Source organism: Sphaeramia orbicularis, chromosome 24 (genome assembly GCF_902148855.1).
Source record: "Sphaeramia orbicularis chromosome 24, fSphaOr1.1, whole genome shotgun sequence".
NCBI classification, from domain to species: Eukaryota; Metazoa; Chordata; class Actinopteri; order Kurtiformes; family Apogonidae; genus Sphaeramia; species Sphaeramia orbicularis.
The window spans coordinates 49,751,797-49,764,776 of record NC_043979.1 but is presented as its reverse complement, the minus strand read 5'-3'; positions in this window follow the sequence as shown (position 1 = coordinate 49,764,776).

Below are 12,980 nucleotides of genomic sequence, written 5' to 3'. Positions count from 1 at the left end.
AGGAGAAGGAAAAAAGGAGAAGGAGGAGGAGGAGAGGATGAAGAGGAGGAAGAGGAGAAGGGAGAGGAGAAGGAGAAAAGAAGGAGAAGAAGGAGGAGAGAGGATGAAGAGGAGGAAGAGGAGAAGGGAGAGGAGAAGGAAAAAAGAAGGAGAAGAAGGAGGAGGAGAGGATGAAGAGGAGGAAGAGGAGAAGGGAGAGGAGAAGGAAAAAAGAAGTAGAAGAAGGAGGAGGAGAGGATGAAGAGGAGGAAGAGGAGAAGGGAGAGGAAGGAAAAAAGAAGGAGAAGGAGGAGGAGAGGATGAAGAGGAGGAAGAGGAGAAGGGAGAGGAGAAGGAAAAAAGGAGAAGGAGGAGGAGGAGAGGATGAAGAGGAGGAAGAGGAGAAGGGAGAGGAGAAGGAGAAAAGAAGGAGAAGAAGGAGGAGAGAGGATGAAGAGGAGGAAGAGGAGAAGGGAGAGGAGAAGGAAAAAAGGAGAAGGAGAAGAGGATGAAGAGGAGGAAGAGGAGAAGGGAGAGGAGAAGGAGAAAAGAAGGAGGAAAGGATGGAGAAGAAAAAAGGGATCTATTCTTGTATTTTGTTCTCTTATTTTGGTTGTATTTATTCTTCTGTACAGCACTTTGGTCCACTGCGGTTGTTTTAAAGTGCTTTACAAATAAAGTTGGATTGGATAAAGTAAAGTACATACCTCCGCCAAAGCAGATCAGTTGCCCCCCCATCACCGCCAAAATGTAATTGTTTGTTCCTTGTGCCAGTATCAACATTTCCTAAAATTACATCCAAATCCATCCATAACTGTATGAGTTAACTTGCTAACAGACAGACAAACAGACAAACCTCGGCCGTTCCTTGTCGGAGGTAGTTAAAGTTTTCCTTTAAGACAATCCCTTTGCGGTCCTTTAAAGGCTCCACAGACTGTTTTCCTTCACACAGCTGAGCTAAAGCTAAAGCTGTAAACACACCTGGGACACTGCTAGCATACACAGGCTAACTCATTAGCTAGCTAAAGTTTCTAGTCACGTGCTTACACACCGCCAGCGCTTTGTACTTACTATAAATAAATATCATTAACATTATTTTCTAATCACATTCTTACGCTGTTGTGCCACATACCACATAGAAAATACACACTTAGACCGACATATGTAATGTTAACAGAACTCACCGAGATGGCGCCAATCGGATCTGTCGTTCACCTCTATGAATTCTGCTTCTGGGCATGCGCAGTATCTGGCGTACGGAAATACACGTGGAACAATCTTTGTGTGTTCGGTTAAGTGCGATTCGCTCAACAGATGCGTTTATTGAACTGAAGAAGCATCAACACTAAAAATAGTGGGGAAAAAAGAAAAAACATGGCATAAATTTAAAAAAAAAAATAAAATAAAATAAAAAAAACAGAAAAAGTAATAAACACCACAATATGAAAGAGTAAAAACCGTAAAAATGCAACAAAAACACAAAAAAGTTTATAAAAGAAAAATATCTGAAAAATGTGACAGACTGACAAATGTTTCAAAAAGCTAATAATTTTTCATTTAAAAATTACCAAAAAATGAAGAAAAAAAATAGATGAGAAAATAATGGAAAAAGAGGAAAAGAGCCAAAACTCCATTAAAGAAATAAAAAATTATTATTATAATCATAATTTAAAAAAAAAAAAAAAGCAAAACAATACATCATGTAAAAATGTAACATATGTATTAATAATAATAATAATAATAATAATAATATGTAAAATGTAAATATGTAAAAATAAAAAATGAGAAAACATGACATTTACTTAGTTTTTCTGCTGCTGTACTGGTATGTTGGGATGTGTCTATTTCCTGGTGTTAGCCCATGACACTTTCCTCTCTCTCACACACACACACACCTCCCTCTCTCTAATACATCATTAAAATAATAGGTTTAATTAAAACATGTCATTAAACACTGCATCATTTTGATAAACTTCTGCTGAGTTTAAACATTTATTTCTCTCATTCTTTGTCCTGAAACTAGACCAGAACATTGACCGACCCCAGATCATAACGCTGTAGGCAAAGGGCATGATGGGTAATAAGTCCATCCACCCCTGGGTCAGGGTCAGTGTATGACCTTTGACCTTTGAATCTTTATGCTCTCCATCAAACTGGAGCTTGTTGTGATTAAAGACAGAACTGTGTAATAACGTTAACACAAACCCAGAATCCAAATGCAGAACTCCAACAACAAAAGTTAGTTCCAAAAGGTTTATTGTTCACACACAGGTGAAAAAATATAATGAGTGACAGAATCTTGAGGATGATGGTGGGGGATTTTCTCCTCAGATTAGTCCTCCGGATCGAGGGCAGCAGCCCGTCTCCCCGAGCGGTGTTAGGATTCTTTTCCCCGACTGGGGAAAAGCAAAGGGAGGTCAGGGACGGAAACAGGTCATACACAGGCAGGCTAACAATCGAGCAACAGGACATAAGGACTAGGCAAACTCACGTACCGGTAGTCAGGGCGAGAAGGTCAAAACCAGATCAGATGAGGCAGACAAAACCGACAGGGAACAGGCAGAAGACGAGAAACCGAGGAATCAAAAAACAGGCAAGCAAACGAACAAACGAGGTCAAGAACGCTGGTCTGAACTACTGGAGTTACAAACTGGCGACTGACAAGGGGAAAAGACAGGGTTTAAATACACAAAAGGGAGGGAAGACAACTAGACACAGGTGGAGCAAATCAGGGCGGAGACAGGTAATCAGGACAGAGGTCAGGATGAGCGGGGAACAGGAAGTAAAGACGACAGACAAGACACATGAGGGAAAACTTAACAAAATAAAACAGGAAATGACACACAAAACATAAAAGACAGACAAAACCAGACTATTGTCTGGCAGCAGGTATGACAGTACCCCCCTCCTAGGGACGGCACCAGACGGACCAGGGGCATCAGGATGACTATGATGGAACTGTCGAATCAGGTCAGGGTCCAGAATACGGGACGCAGGCACCCAGGAACGCTCCTCAGGACCATAACCCTCCCAATCCACAAGGTATTGGAATCCTCTTCCCCGGCGGCGAGCTGCCATCAACCGCCGGACCGTGTAAGCTGGACCCCCGTCAATCATCCGTGGAGGAGGTGGGGGTTGGGTGGGCGGAACCAGATGGCTTTCTTTCACCGGTTTAATTTGACTGACGTGAAACGTGGGGTGAATCCTCATAGATCTTGGTAACTTCAAACGTACAGAAACAGGATTAATGACTTTTGAGATAGGAAATGGGCCTACGAACCTGGGTGCCAACTTGCGACTCGATCTGCAGCGGAAGATGCTTAGCCGACAGCCAAACCCTCTGGTCCGGATGGTAAACGGGAGCAGGGCTTCTCCAGGAGTCAGCCGTGGTCTTGTAACGGCCCGACGCCTTCAGCAGGGCTTGTCTAGCTCGAGTCCAGGTCCTCTTGCATCTATGGATGAGAGCCAAGGCCGAAGGCACGCCCACCTCCTTCTCCAGCGAGGGAAACAATGGCGGCTGGTAACCATACACCACATGAAAGGGTGATAAACCTGAAGAAGCACTGGGCAGAGAATTGTGGGTGAACTCCACCCATAACAACTGGCGACTCCAGGAGGCGGGGTTCTGGGAGGCCAGCACACGGAGTCCCACCTCCAGGACCTGATTAAGTCTCTCCGTTTGGCCGTTGGTCTGAGGGTGGAAACCTGAAGACAGACTGACAGAAGCACCAACAAGAGAACAAAAGGCCTTCCAAAAACTAGCAGTAAACTGGGGCCCCCTATCGGAGACCACGTCTCTGGGGAAACCATGCAGGCGGAAAACATGGTTTAACAGCGCCTCCGCTGTTTCCTTAGCCGAAGGCAGTTTGGGTAGGGGAATAAAATGCACCATTTTAGAGAACCTATCCACCACCGTGAGAACAACCGTGTTACCATTGGATGAAGGTAACCCGGTCACAAAGTCCAAGGCGATGTCCGACCAGGGCCTCTTGGGAACAGGCAACGGATGCAACTCCCCCATTGGAGCCTTATTAGAGACCTTGCTGACCGCACACACAGGGCAGGCAGCCACATATTCAGCGACGTCTTTTTCCATCGCTGTCCACCAGAAGCGTTGTTTCACCACAAATAGAGTCCTCTTCACTCCAGGATGGCACGCCATCTTAGAAGCATGGCCCCACTGGATCACCTGAGAACGAAGGTGAGGAGGAACAAAAAGGCGGTCTGGCGGGACGCCATCCGGAATGTCACAATCATTGAGAGCCTCCAAAACCAACTTCTCCACACTCCACTGAAAAGCCCCCACCATACAGGAACTGGGCAGAATAGTCTCAGGTTCAGAGAAACATGTGTCAGGGGAAAACACTCTGGAGAGAGCATCAGGCTTTCCATTCTTAGAGCCCGGACGGTAGGAAAGAGTGAAATTAAAGCGCGTGAAAAACAAAGCCCACCTGGCCTCACGTGAGTTGAGGCGCTTCGCTGAGCGCAGGTACTCCAGGTTTTTATGGTCCGTCCAGATGAGAAATGGCACGTCCGTCCCCTCCAACCAATGGCGCCACTCCTCCAATGCCACTTTAATGGCCAGCAACTCACGGTTTCCAATATCATAGTTCCGTTCAGCAGACGACAGTCTCTTGGACAGAAAAGCACAAGGGTGTAACCTGTTGTCCGTAGGAGAGCGTTGCGATATCACCGCCCCCACACCCAAGTCGGAGGCGTCGACTTCCACCACAAACTGTAGAGTCGGGTCGGGGACGGACAGGACAGGAGCCGAGGAGAACGCCCCCTTAAGGCGGTTGAAGGCCGTATCCGCTTCAGTATTCCACCTGAACACAGACTTAGAAGAAGTGAGAGCATGCAGGGGGGCAGCCACGCTGCCAAACTCCCGGATAAACGTCCTGTAGAAGTTAGCAAATCCTAGGAATCTTTGAACGTCCTTCCGGGACGTTGGAGTAGGCCACTCCCTGACAGCACTAACCTTTTCAGGGTCCATCTGAACGCTTCCTTCAGCAATGATGAAGCCCAAAAACGACACCGAAGGCTGATGGAATTCGCACTTCTCTGCCTTGACGAACAGTTGGTTTGTGAGGAGTCTTTGGAGCACCTGTCGCACATGCAGAATGTGTGTTTCCTCGTCTGGAGAAAAAATCAAAATGTCGTCCAAACAGACAAACACAAAAACATTCAACATGTCTCTGAGTACGTCATTGACAAGGGCCTGGAAGACAGCAGGGGCGTTGGTCAGACCAAAAGGCATCACAAGGTATTCGTAATGGCCACTAGGGGTGTTAAACGCTGTCTTCCATTCATCACCTTCCCTTATTCTGACTAAGTGGTAGGCGTTACGTAGGTCTAACTTGGAGAAGATCTTAGCACCATGCAATAGTTCGAAGGCCGAGGACATTAGTGGTAAAGGGTATCTGTTGCGGACTGTAATATCATTGAGCCCCCGGTAGTCAATGCAAGGCCTAAGTGACTTGTCCTTCTTATCCACAAAGAAAAAACCCGCTCCTGCAGGCGACGAAGAGGGCCTAATTAACCCAGCAGCCAGGGACTCGTCAATGTACTTTTTCATGGCTACGTTTTCCGGTCCAGATAGAGAATATAACCTCCCTTTAGGAGGAGACGTACCAGGTCGTAAATCAATGCTACAGTCATAAGGACGATGAGGAGGCAGAGCCGTAGCTTTAGACTTGCTGAAAACCTCCTTTAAGTCGTGGTAACACGACGGAACCTTCTCTAGCGCTGGAAAATCCTTATTTTCCTCCAAGGGAACACTAACTGGGGCTACAGAAATCTGTGATGATTTGGGAGGAATAACAGGCAATTCAACAAACTTGCAACGAGTCTCACAATCTTTACTCCACGAAATAACCTCCCCTGTGCCCCAATCAATAAATGGTTCGTGAGTCTGTAACCAAGGGTAACCCAGAATTAATGGCTGAGAGTCAGAACAATAAACATGAAAGCTAATGTTTTCAGAGTGCCCATCCAGGAACTGCACAGCAACCGGTTCAGTGCAATGGGTAATGCGGCAGATCACGTGATCGTCCAGGGCTCGGGCTTCCAGCGGGCGCTGAACCGGAGTCGTGATGAGTCCCAGTTTAATAACCAGGTTCTGGTCCATAAGGTTAGCGTCGGACCCGGAATCGATCAGGACGGGGTGCTGGAGAGACAGAGAGTTAGAACACAGAAGAACCACAGGAAACGGGCGAGTGACAGTGGATAAACACACAGTTCTGCTCAACAGCGACCCCTCCCCTGTCTTGGCATCCGGTCTAAGAGTGCAGTTACTAACTCTGTGTCCACTTTGTCCGCAGTACAGGCAGAGACCCTCAGTCATGCGTCGGCGACGTTCTTCTGCTGATATATGAGTCCGTCCCAACTGCATAGGTTCCTCCCGGTTACCCCCAGTCTCTGTCACCGGAAGGCGTGGCGTCTCACGACCAGGTCCCCTACTGGACGGAGAGTTGACCTCTGGTTCCATAGATTGCCAAACAGACTCCTGGTCAGCGACCCGGATGGCCTCGGTTATGACGTCGTCTAGGGAGTGAAGCTGTTGACGGAGCGCCATCTCACGGCCCACAGAGCGATTAAGGCCGGATAAAAAAGCAGTGATCAGGGCCTGGTTATTCCACCCTGATTCTACTGCTAACGAACGAAAGGCGCTCACATACTGCCTGATAGACTTTTCTCCCTGTCTGAGCCTCAAAATCTGGTGACCAGCGAACTGGCTCCGAACCGGGTGATCGTAAACCCTCTTAAGTTCGGATACCAGAGCCGAAAAAGACTGAACAGCAGGAGAACTTTGTTCAAACAGAGCGTTAAAGTAACTGAGAGGGGGACCCTCCAGCAGGCTAGCCACGTAGGCAATTTTAACAGAATCTTTAGCAAAACGAACAGGTTGCGAATCAAAAATTAATTGAAGTTGTGTAAAAAAGTCTCGACAGGTGTCGGGATTACCAGAATACTTGGATGGCGCTGGTATGTCCGGCTCAGCCGAGTCTCGAACATGCGGGCTGGCGGCCTGACTCTCGCCTGACACAGCTGCAACCACAGCCTGGGTACGGGTGAGCTGGGAAACCTGTGTGGCTAATTGTGTCATCCTATCCACCAAGGAGTGTAGCGCCTTCTCATGTCCCCCCAGCCTGTGCCCCTGGGACTGAATAGCCTCCTTGACCTGTGTGAGTTCTGCTGGATTCATATTTTGGCCAGTTTGTACTGTAATAACGTTAGCACAAACGCAGAATCCAAATGCAGAACTCCAACAACAAAAGTTAGTTCCAAAAGGTTTATTGTTCACACACAGGTGAAAAAATATAATGAGTGACAGAATCTTGAGGATAATGGTGGGGATCTTTCTCCTCAGATTAGTCCTCCGGATCGAGGGCAGCAGCCCGTCTCCCCGAGCGGTGTTAGGATTCTTTTCCCCGACTGGGGAAAAGCAAAGGGAGGTCAGGGACGGAAACAGGTCATACACAGGCAGGCTAACAACCGAGCAACAGGACATAAGGACTAGGCAAACTCACGTACCGGTAGTCAGAGCGAGAAGGTCAAAACCAGATCAGATGAGGCAGACAAAACCGACAGGGAACAGGCAGAAGACGAGAAACCGAGGAATCCAAAAACAGGTCAAAAAACAGGCAAGCAAACGAACAAACGAGGTCAAGAACGCTGGTCTGAACTACTGGAGTTACAAACTGGCGACTGACAAGGGGAAAAGACAGGGTTTAAATACACAAAAGGGAGGGAAGACAACTAGACACAGGTGGAGCAAATCAGGGCGGAGACAGGTAATCAGGACAGAGGTCAGGATGAGCGGGGAACAGGAAGTAAAGACGACAGACAAGACACATGAGGGAAAACTTAACAAAATAAAACAGGAAGTGACACACAAAACATAAAAGACAGACAAAACCAGACTATTGTCTGGCAACAGGTATGACAAACTGTTTCTGTGGTGAATTCCAAATGAATGTTCCTCGACTTTTAACCTTTAATTTGTTCATTTATCATCATTTATTCTAATAGTATCATCTATATTTTATATTTTTTCAGCGTAAATCCTGTATTTTCTTACATTTAACTCACTGATCATGTAGATGTTCATTAAAGCTCAGAGTAAATTCAAAGGTGTTTATGTCAAAACGGAGAAAACAGAGGGAAAAGTGACTTTTTTGGTCAAATATAACATGTTTTTATCTTCCAGGCTTCACAGATGTTTAGTCTTTTCATTTTTCTCCACATTTACTATAAATGTTCTAATACTCACCGTAAACAGTCTGAGTTCTCATGTGGCTCAGATGCTCCTTTGGCTCCATCTGGTGGACGGTCAGCAGAACTACACCATCTGCCTGTTACCATGGAAACAGGCGCACAGTCACGTGTCCGTCCTTACCTGTAGATCTGAAGGTTCTCCACCTGTTTAAAAAAAAACAAAGCTCCTCCACCTGTTCAGTGTGTGTCTCCACCTCTGTTCCATTCATATTCATAGAATTAATATAAATGTCAGGGTTTCATTTAGCTGCATTTTTAAAGATGGAGACTTCTGGGTAATTTACCCAGAATGCTCTAGAACCATTTCTATGACGACTTCAAAAAATGAATGTTTCTGTAAATTCATCCTTTAATGAGATTTAACGACTTATAAAGATTTATATGTATGTGTAAATGTAGAGCTGGACAACATAGAACTGTAGAACATAGAGCTGTAGAACATCGAGCTGTAGAACATAGAACTGTTTGAACATAGAACTGTGAAACATAGATCTGTAGAATGTAGAGTTGTGGAATGTAAAGCGGTGGAATGTAGAGCTATGGACTGTAGAGCTGTAGAACATAGAACTGTGTAACATAGAGCTGTCAAACATAGATCTGTAGAACGTAGAGCTGTAGAACATCGAGCTGTAGAACATAGAACTGTTTGAACATAGAACTGTGAAACATAGATCTGTAGAACGTAGAGTTGTGGAATGTAAAGCGGTGGAATGTAGAGCTATGGACTGTAGAGCTGTAGAACATAGAACTGTGTAACATAGAGCTGTCAAACATAGATCTGTAGAACGTAGAGTTGTGGAATGTAGATCTGTTGTCAAAGGTTCTGTGAACTGTTCCTCTGCTAAAGTTCTGCTGTTTTGTTTCAGTGAATGGAACAGAACATTTGTTCACAGGTTTAGAACACATTCAGTTTATGTAAAAACTACAACAAATGAAACTGACCTGAAACTTTCCAAATGTTGATTCACTGATAGAATGTTTCTGAAAAAGTAACCTGAGTGGAAGGTTCCGCTTGGTCTGTCCTCTTCCTCTTCCTGTCCGCTTTCTTTTCCTCTTCCTGTCCTCTTTCTCTTCCTGTTCTTCTTCCTGTCCTTTCTCTTTCTGTCCTTTCTCTTCCTGTTCTTCTTCCTGTCCTTTCTCTTTCTGTCCTTTCTCTTCCTGTTCTTCTTCCTGTCCGCTTTCTTTTCCTCTTCCTGTCCTCTTTCTCTTCCTGTTCTTCTTTCTGTCCTTTCTCTTCCTGTCCTCTTCCTCTTCCTGTCCTTTCTCTTCCTGTCCTCTTTCTCTTCCTGTTCTTCTTCCTGTCCGCTTTCTTTTCCTCTTCCTGTCCTCTTTCTCTTCCTGTTCTTTCTGTCCTTTCTCTTCCTGTCCTCTTCCTCTTTCTGTCCTTTCTCTTCCTGTCCTCTTTCTCTTCCTCTTCCTGTCCTCTTCTTCTCTCTGTCCTTCTCTTCCTCTCCTCTTCCCGTCCTCTTCTTCTTCCTGTCCTCTTCCTGTCCTTTCTCTTCCTCTTCCTGTCCTCTTCCTGTCCTCTTTCTCTTCCTCTTCCTGTCCTCTTCCTCTTCCTGTCTTCTTTCTCTTTCTCTTCCTGTCCTCTTTCTCTTCCTGTTCTTCTTCCTGTCCTCTTCCTGTCCTTTCTCTTCCTGTCCTCATCTTCCTCTTCCTGTCCTCTTCTTCTTCCTGTCCTTTCTCTTTCTGTCCTTTCTCTTCCTGTCCTCTTCCTGTCCTTTCTCTTCCTCTTCCTGTCCTCTTTCTCTTCCTGTTCTTCTTCCTGTCCTCTTTCTCTTCCTGTTCTTCTTCCTGTCCTCTTCCTCTTCCTGTCTTCTTTCTCTTTCTCTTCCTGTCCTCTTCCTCTTCCTGTCCTTTCTCTTCCTCTTCCTGTCCTCTTTCTCTTCCTGTTCTTCTTCCTGTCCTCTTCCTCTTCCTGTCTTCTTTCTCTTTCTCTTCCTGTCCTCTTCCTCTTCCTGTCCTTTCTCTTCCTCTTCCTGTTCTTCTTCCTGTCCTTTCTCTTTCTCTTCCTGTCCTCTTCCTCTTCCTGTCCTTCTTCCTGTCCTTTCTCTTTCTCTTCCTGTCCTCTTTTTCTTCCTCTTTCTCTTCCTGTCCTTTCTCTTCCTGTTCTTCTTCCTGTCCTTTCTCTTTCTCTTCCTGTCCTTCCTCTTTCTCTTCCTGTCCTTTCTCTTCCTCTTCCTGTTCTTCTTCCTGTCCTTTCTCTTCCTGTCCTCTTCCTGTCCTTTCTCTTCCTCTTCCTGTTCTTCTTCCTGTCCTCTTTCTCTTCCTGTTCTTCTTCCTGTCCTCTTCCTCTTCCTGTCTTCTTTCTCTTTCTCTTCCTGTCCTCTTCCTCTTCCTGTCCTTTCTCTTCCTCTTCCTGTCCTCTTTCTCTTCCTGTCCTCTTCCTCTTCCTGTCTTCTTTCTCTTTCTCTTCCTGTCCTCTTCCTCTTTCTCTTCCTGTCCTTTCTCTTCCTCTTCCTGTTCTTCTTCCTGTCCTTTCTCTTTCTCTTCCTGTCCTCTTCCTCTTCCTGTCCTTCTTCTTCCTGTCCTTTCTCTTTCTCTTCCTGTCCTCTTTTTCTTCCTCTTTCTCTTCCTGTCCTTTCTCTTCCTGTTCTTCTTCCTGTCCTTTCTCTTTCTCTTCCTGTCCTTCCTCTTTCTCTTCCTGTCCTTTCTCTTCCTCTTCCTGTTCTTCTTCCTGTCCTTTCTCTTCCTGTCCTCTTTCTCTTCCTGTTCTTCTTCCTGTCCTCTTTCTCTTCCTCTTCCTGTTCTTCTTCCTCTTCCTGTTCTTCTTCCTGTCCTTTCTCTTCCTGTCCTCTTTCGCTTCCTCTTCCTGTTCTTCTTCCTCTTCCTGTTCTTCTTCCTGTCCTTTCTCTTCCTGTCCTCTTTCGCTTCCTCTTCCTGTTCTTCTTCCTGTCCTCTTTCTCTTCCTCTTCCTGTTCTTCTTCCTCTTCCTGTTCTTCTTCCTGTCCTTTCTCTTCCTGTCCTCTTTCGCTTCCTCTTCCTGTTCTTCTTCCTCTTCCTGTTCTTCTTCCTGTCCTTTCTCTTTCTCTTCCTGTCCTCTTTTTCTTCCTCTTCCTGTCCTTTCTCTTCCTGTTCTTCTTCCTGTCTTTTCTCTTTCTCTTCCTCTTCCTGTTCTTCCTGTCTTTTTCTCTTCCTCTTCCTGTTCCTGTTCTTCTTCCTGTTCTTCATTCTACCGTGTCATGCTGCTGTGTGAATGTTTGTAGTTAATGAGGAGTCGTGCGTCCCACATTCAGAGTTTATTCATTTTCCTTCACATCCACAGGTTCTGAAATGAAAACATGCAGCACATTCATCTGATCTGACACCCAGAACAACCAGGAACCCAAACGGTAATGCTGCCTTCAGGTGCTGTTGGGAAAAGGAGACTTTCCACTTGAACGTTGTGTTTAAGTGCTTTAGCTGTTTTAGGGAAATTAAAAACATCTGACACACAGTTTATACTAACCTGTAATTGGATAAAACAGTTTCATTCATCTGATATAGTACTTTTTTTCACTGTCTTTCTTATAAATGTGTAAAATCATCAGTGAACAGCAGAGCGTTCATAAAAGCATCGTTCGTATTTCACTGAAAAGGTCAAAGGTCATTTTCATCTCAGTTCTTCAGTTGAAAATACGACATGAGGAGGCCTTCAAGTGCAGTTTACCTGTTCGTTACCAGTATGTACCATAATTCCCACAGCACCTGAAGGCAGCACTAGGCTCTGACGCTTTTACATGTCACTATTTTTCAGATTATTTTTCATTAATGCACAGTTTTTTTGCGTTTTTTTGTAATAAATCGTAAAATCGCATTCTGTCATTTTGCTTCTCGGTGTCAGCTCCGAAAAAATCTGTTTGTGTTCAACAGTTCAAACCTACACAATGACAACGACGACAACGACTGAGTTAATACTGATACAACACCGAACAGCGCCAACGAGTCTGAGGCCTTGAACCCTCCTTTTCAGATGGTGGTTCAGTCCAGGTTTAGGGCGGAGCTACTTTTCAACCAATCAGAGACGGGGATGTTTGTGTTCCGGGATCCACTCCTCAGGTGGACCCACCTTTTAGAACAGGAAGTGTCAAGTGTGCATAACGCGCTCACCCGGATACTGGAAGGTTAAAAAGACTGGGGAAAGGTCACAGATTTCTGAGGTGCACCTGAATGCACCATGACGTCCTTGTTCTTCTAAGGCTCCGTTCAGAATTGTGACGTTTGTCGCATTTCAGTGACGTAAAGGTTGGATAAATGCGACCTGGACATTAAGACTGAAGTCACACTGGAAAATATCAGACCTGGGTCAGATTTAGGACCACATATGAAAGCGGTCTGGATCAGATTCAGGACCACATATGACAGCGGTCTGGATCAGATTCAGGACCACATATGAAAGCGGTCTGGGTCAGATTTAGGACCACATATGACAGCGGTCTGGATTAGATTTAGGACCACATATAACAGCAGTTTGGGTCAGATTCAGGACCACATATGACTGTGGTCTGGGTCAGATTCCGATCCAGATCACATATGGACACATTTACCTGCATCTGAACGGAGCCTAAATGTCTCGATGTAAAAGTGTCCAAATCGTATCATCACTTCCTGCTTCATTTAATCTCGATGCTTTTATCGTGCGGTTCTGCTCAGTTTGATGTGATTCAGATCAGATTTATATGACTTTCATTCCAGTTTTTTTCCTCTTTTGTCTGTACCTGCCCTCTTCTTTCTTCATCTTTTCA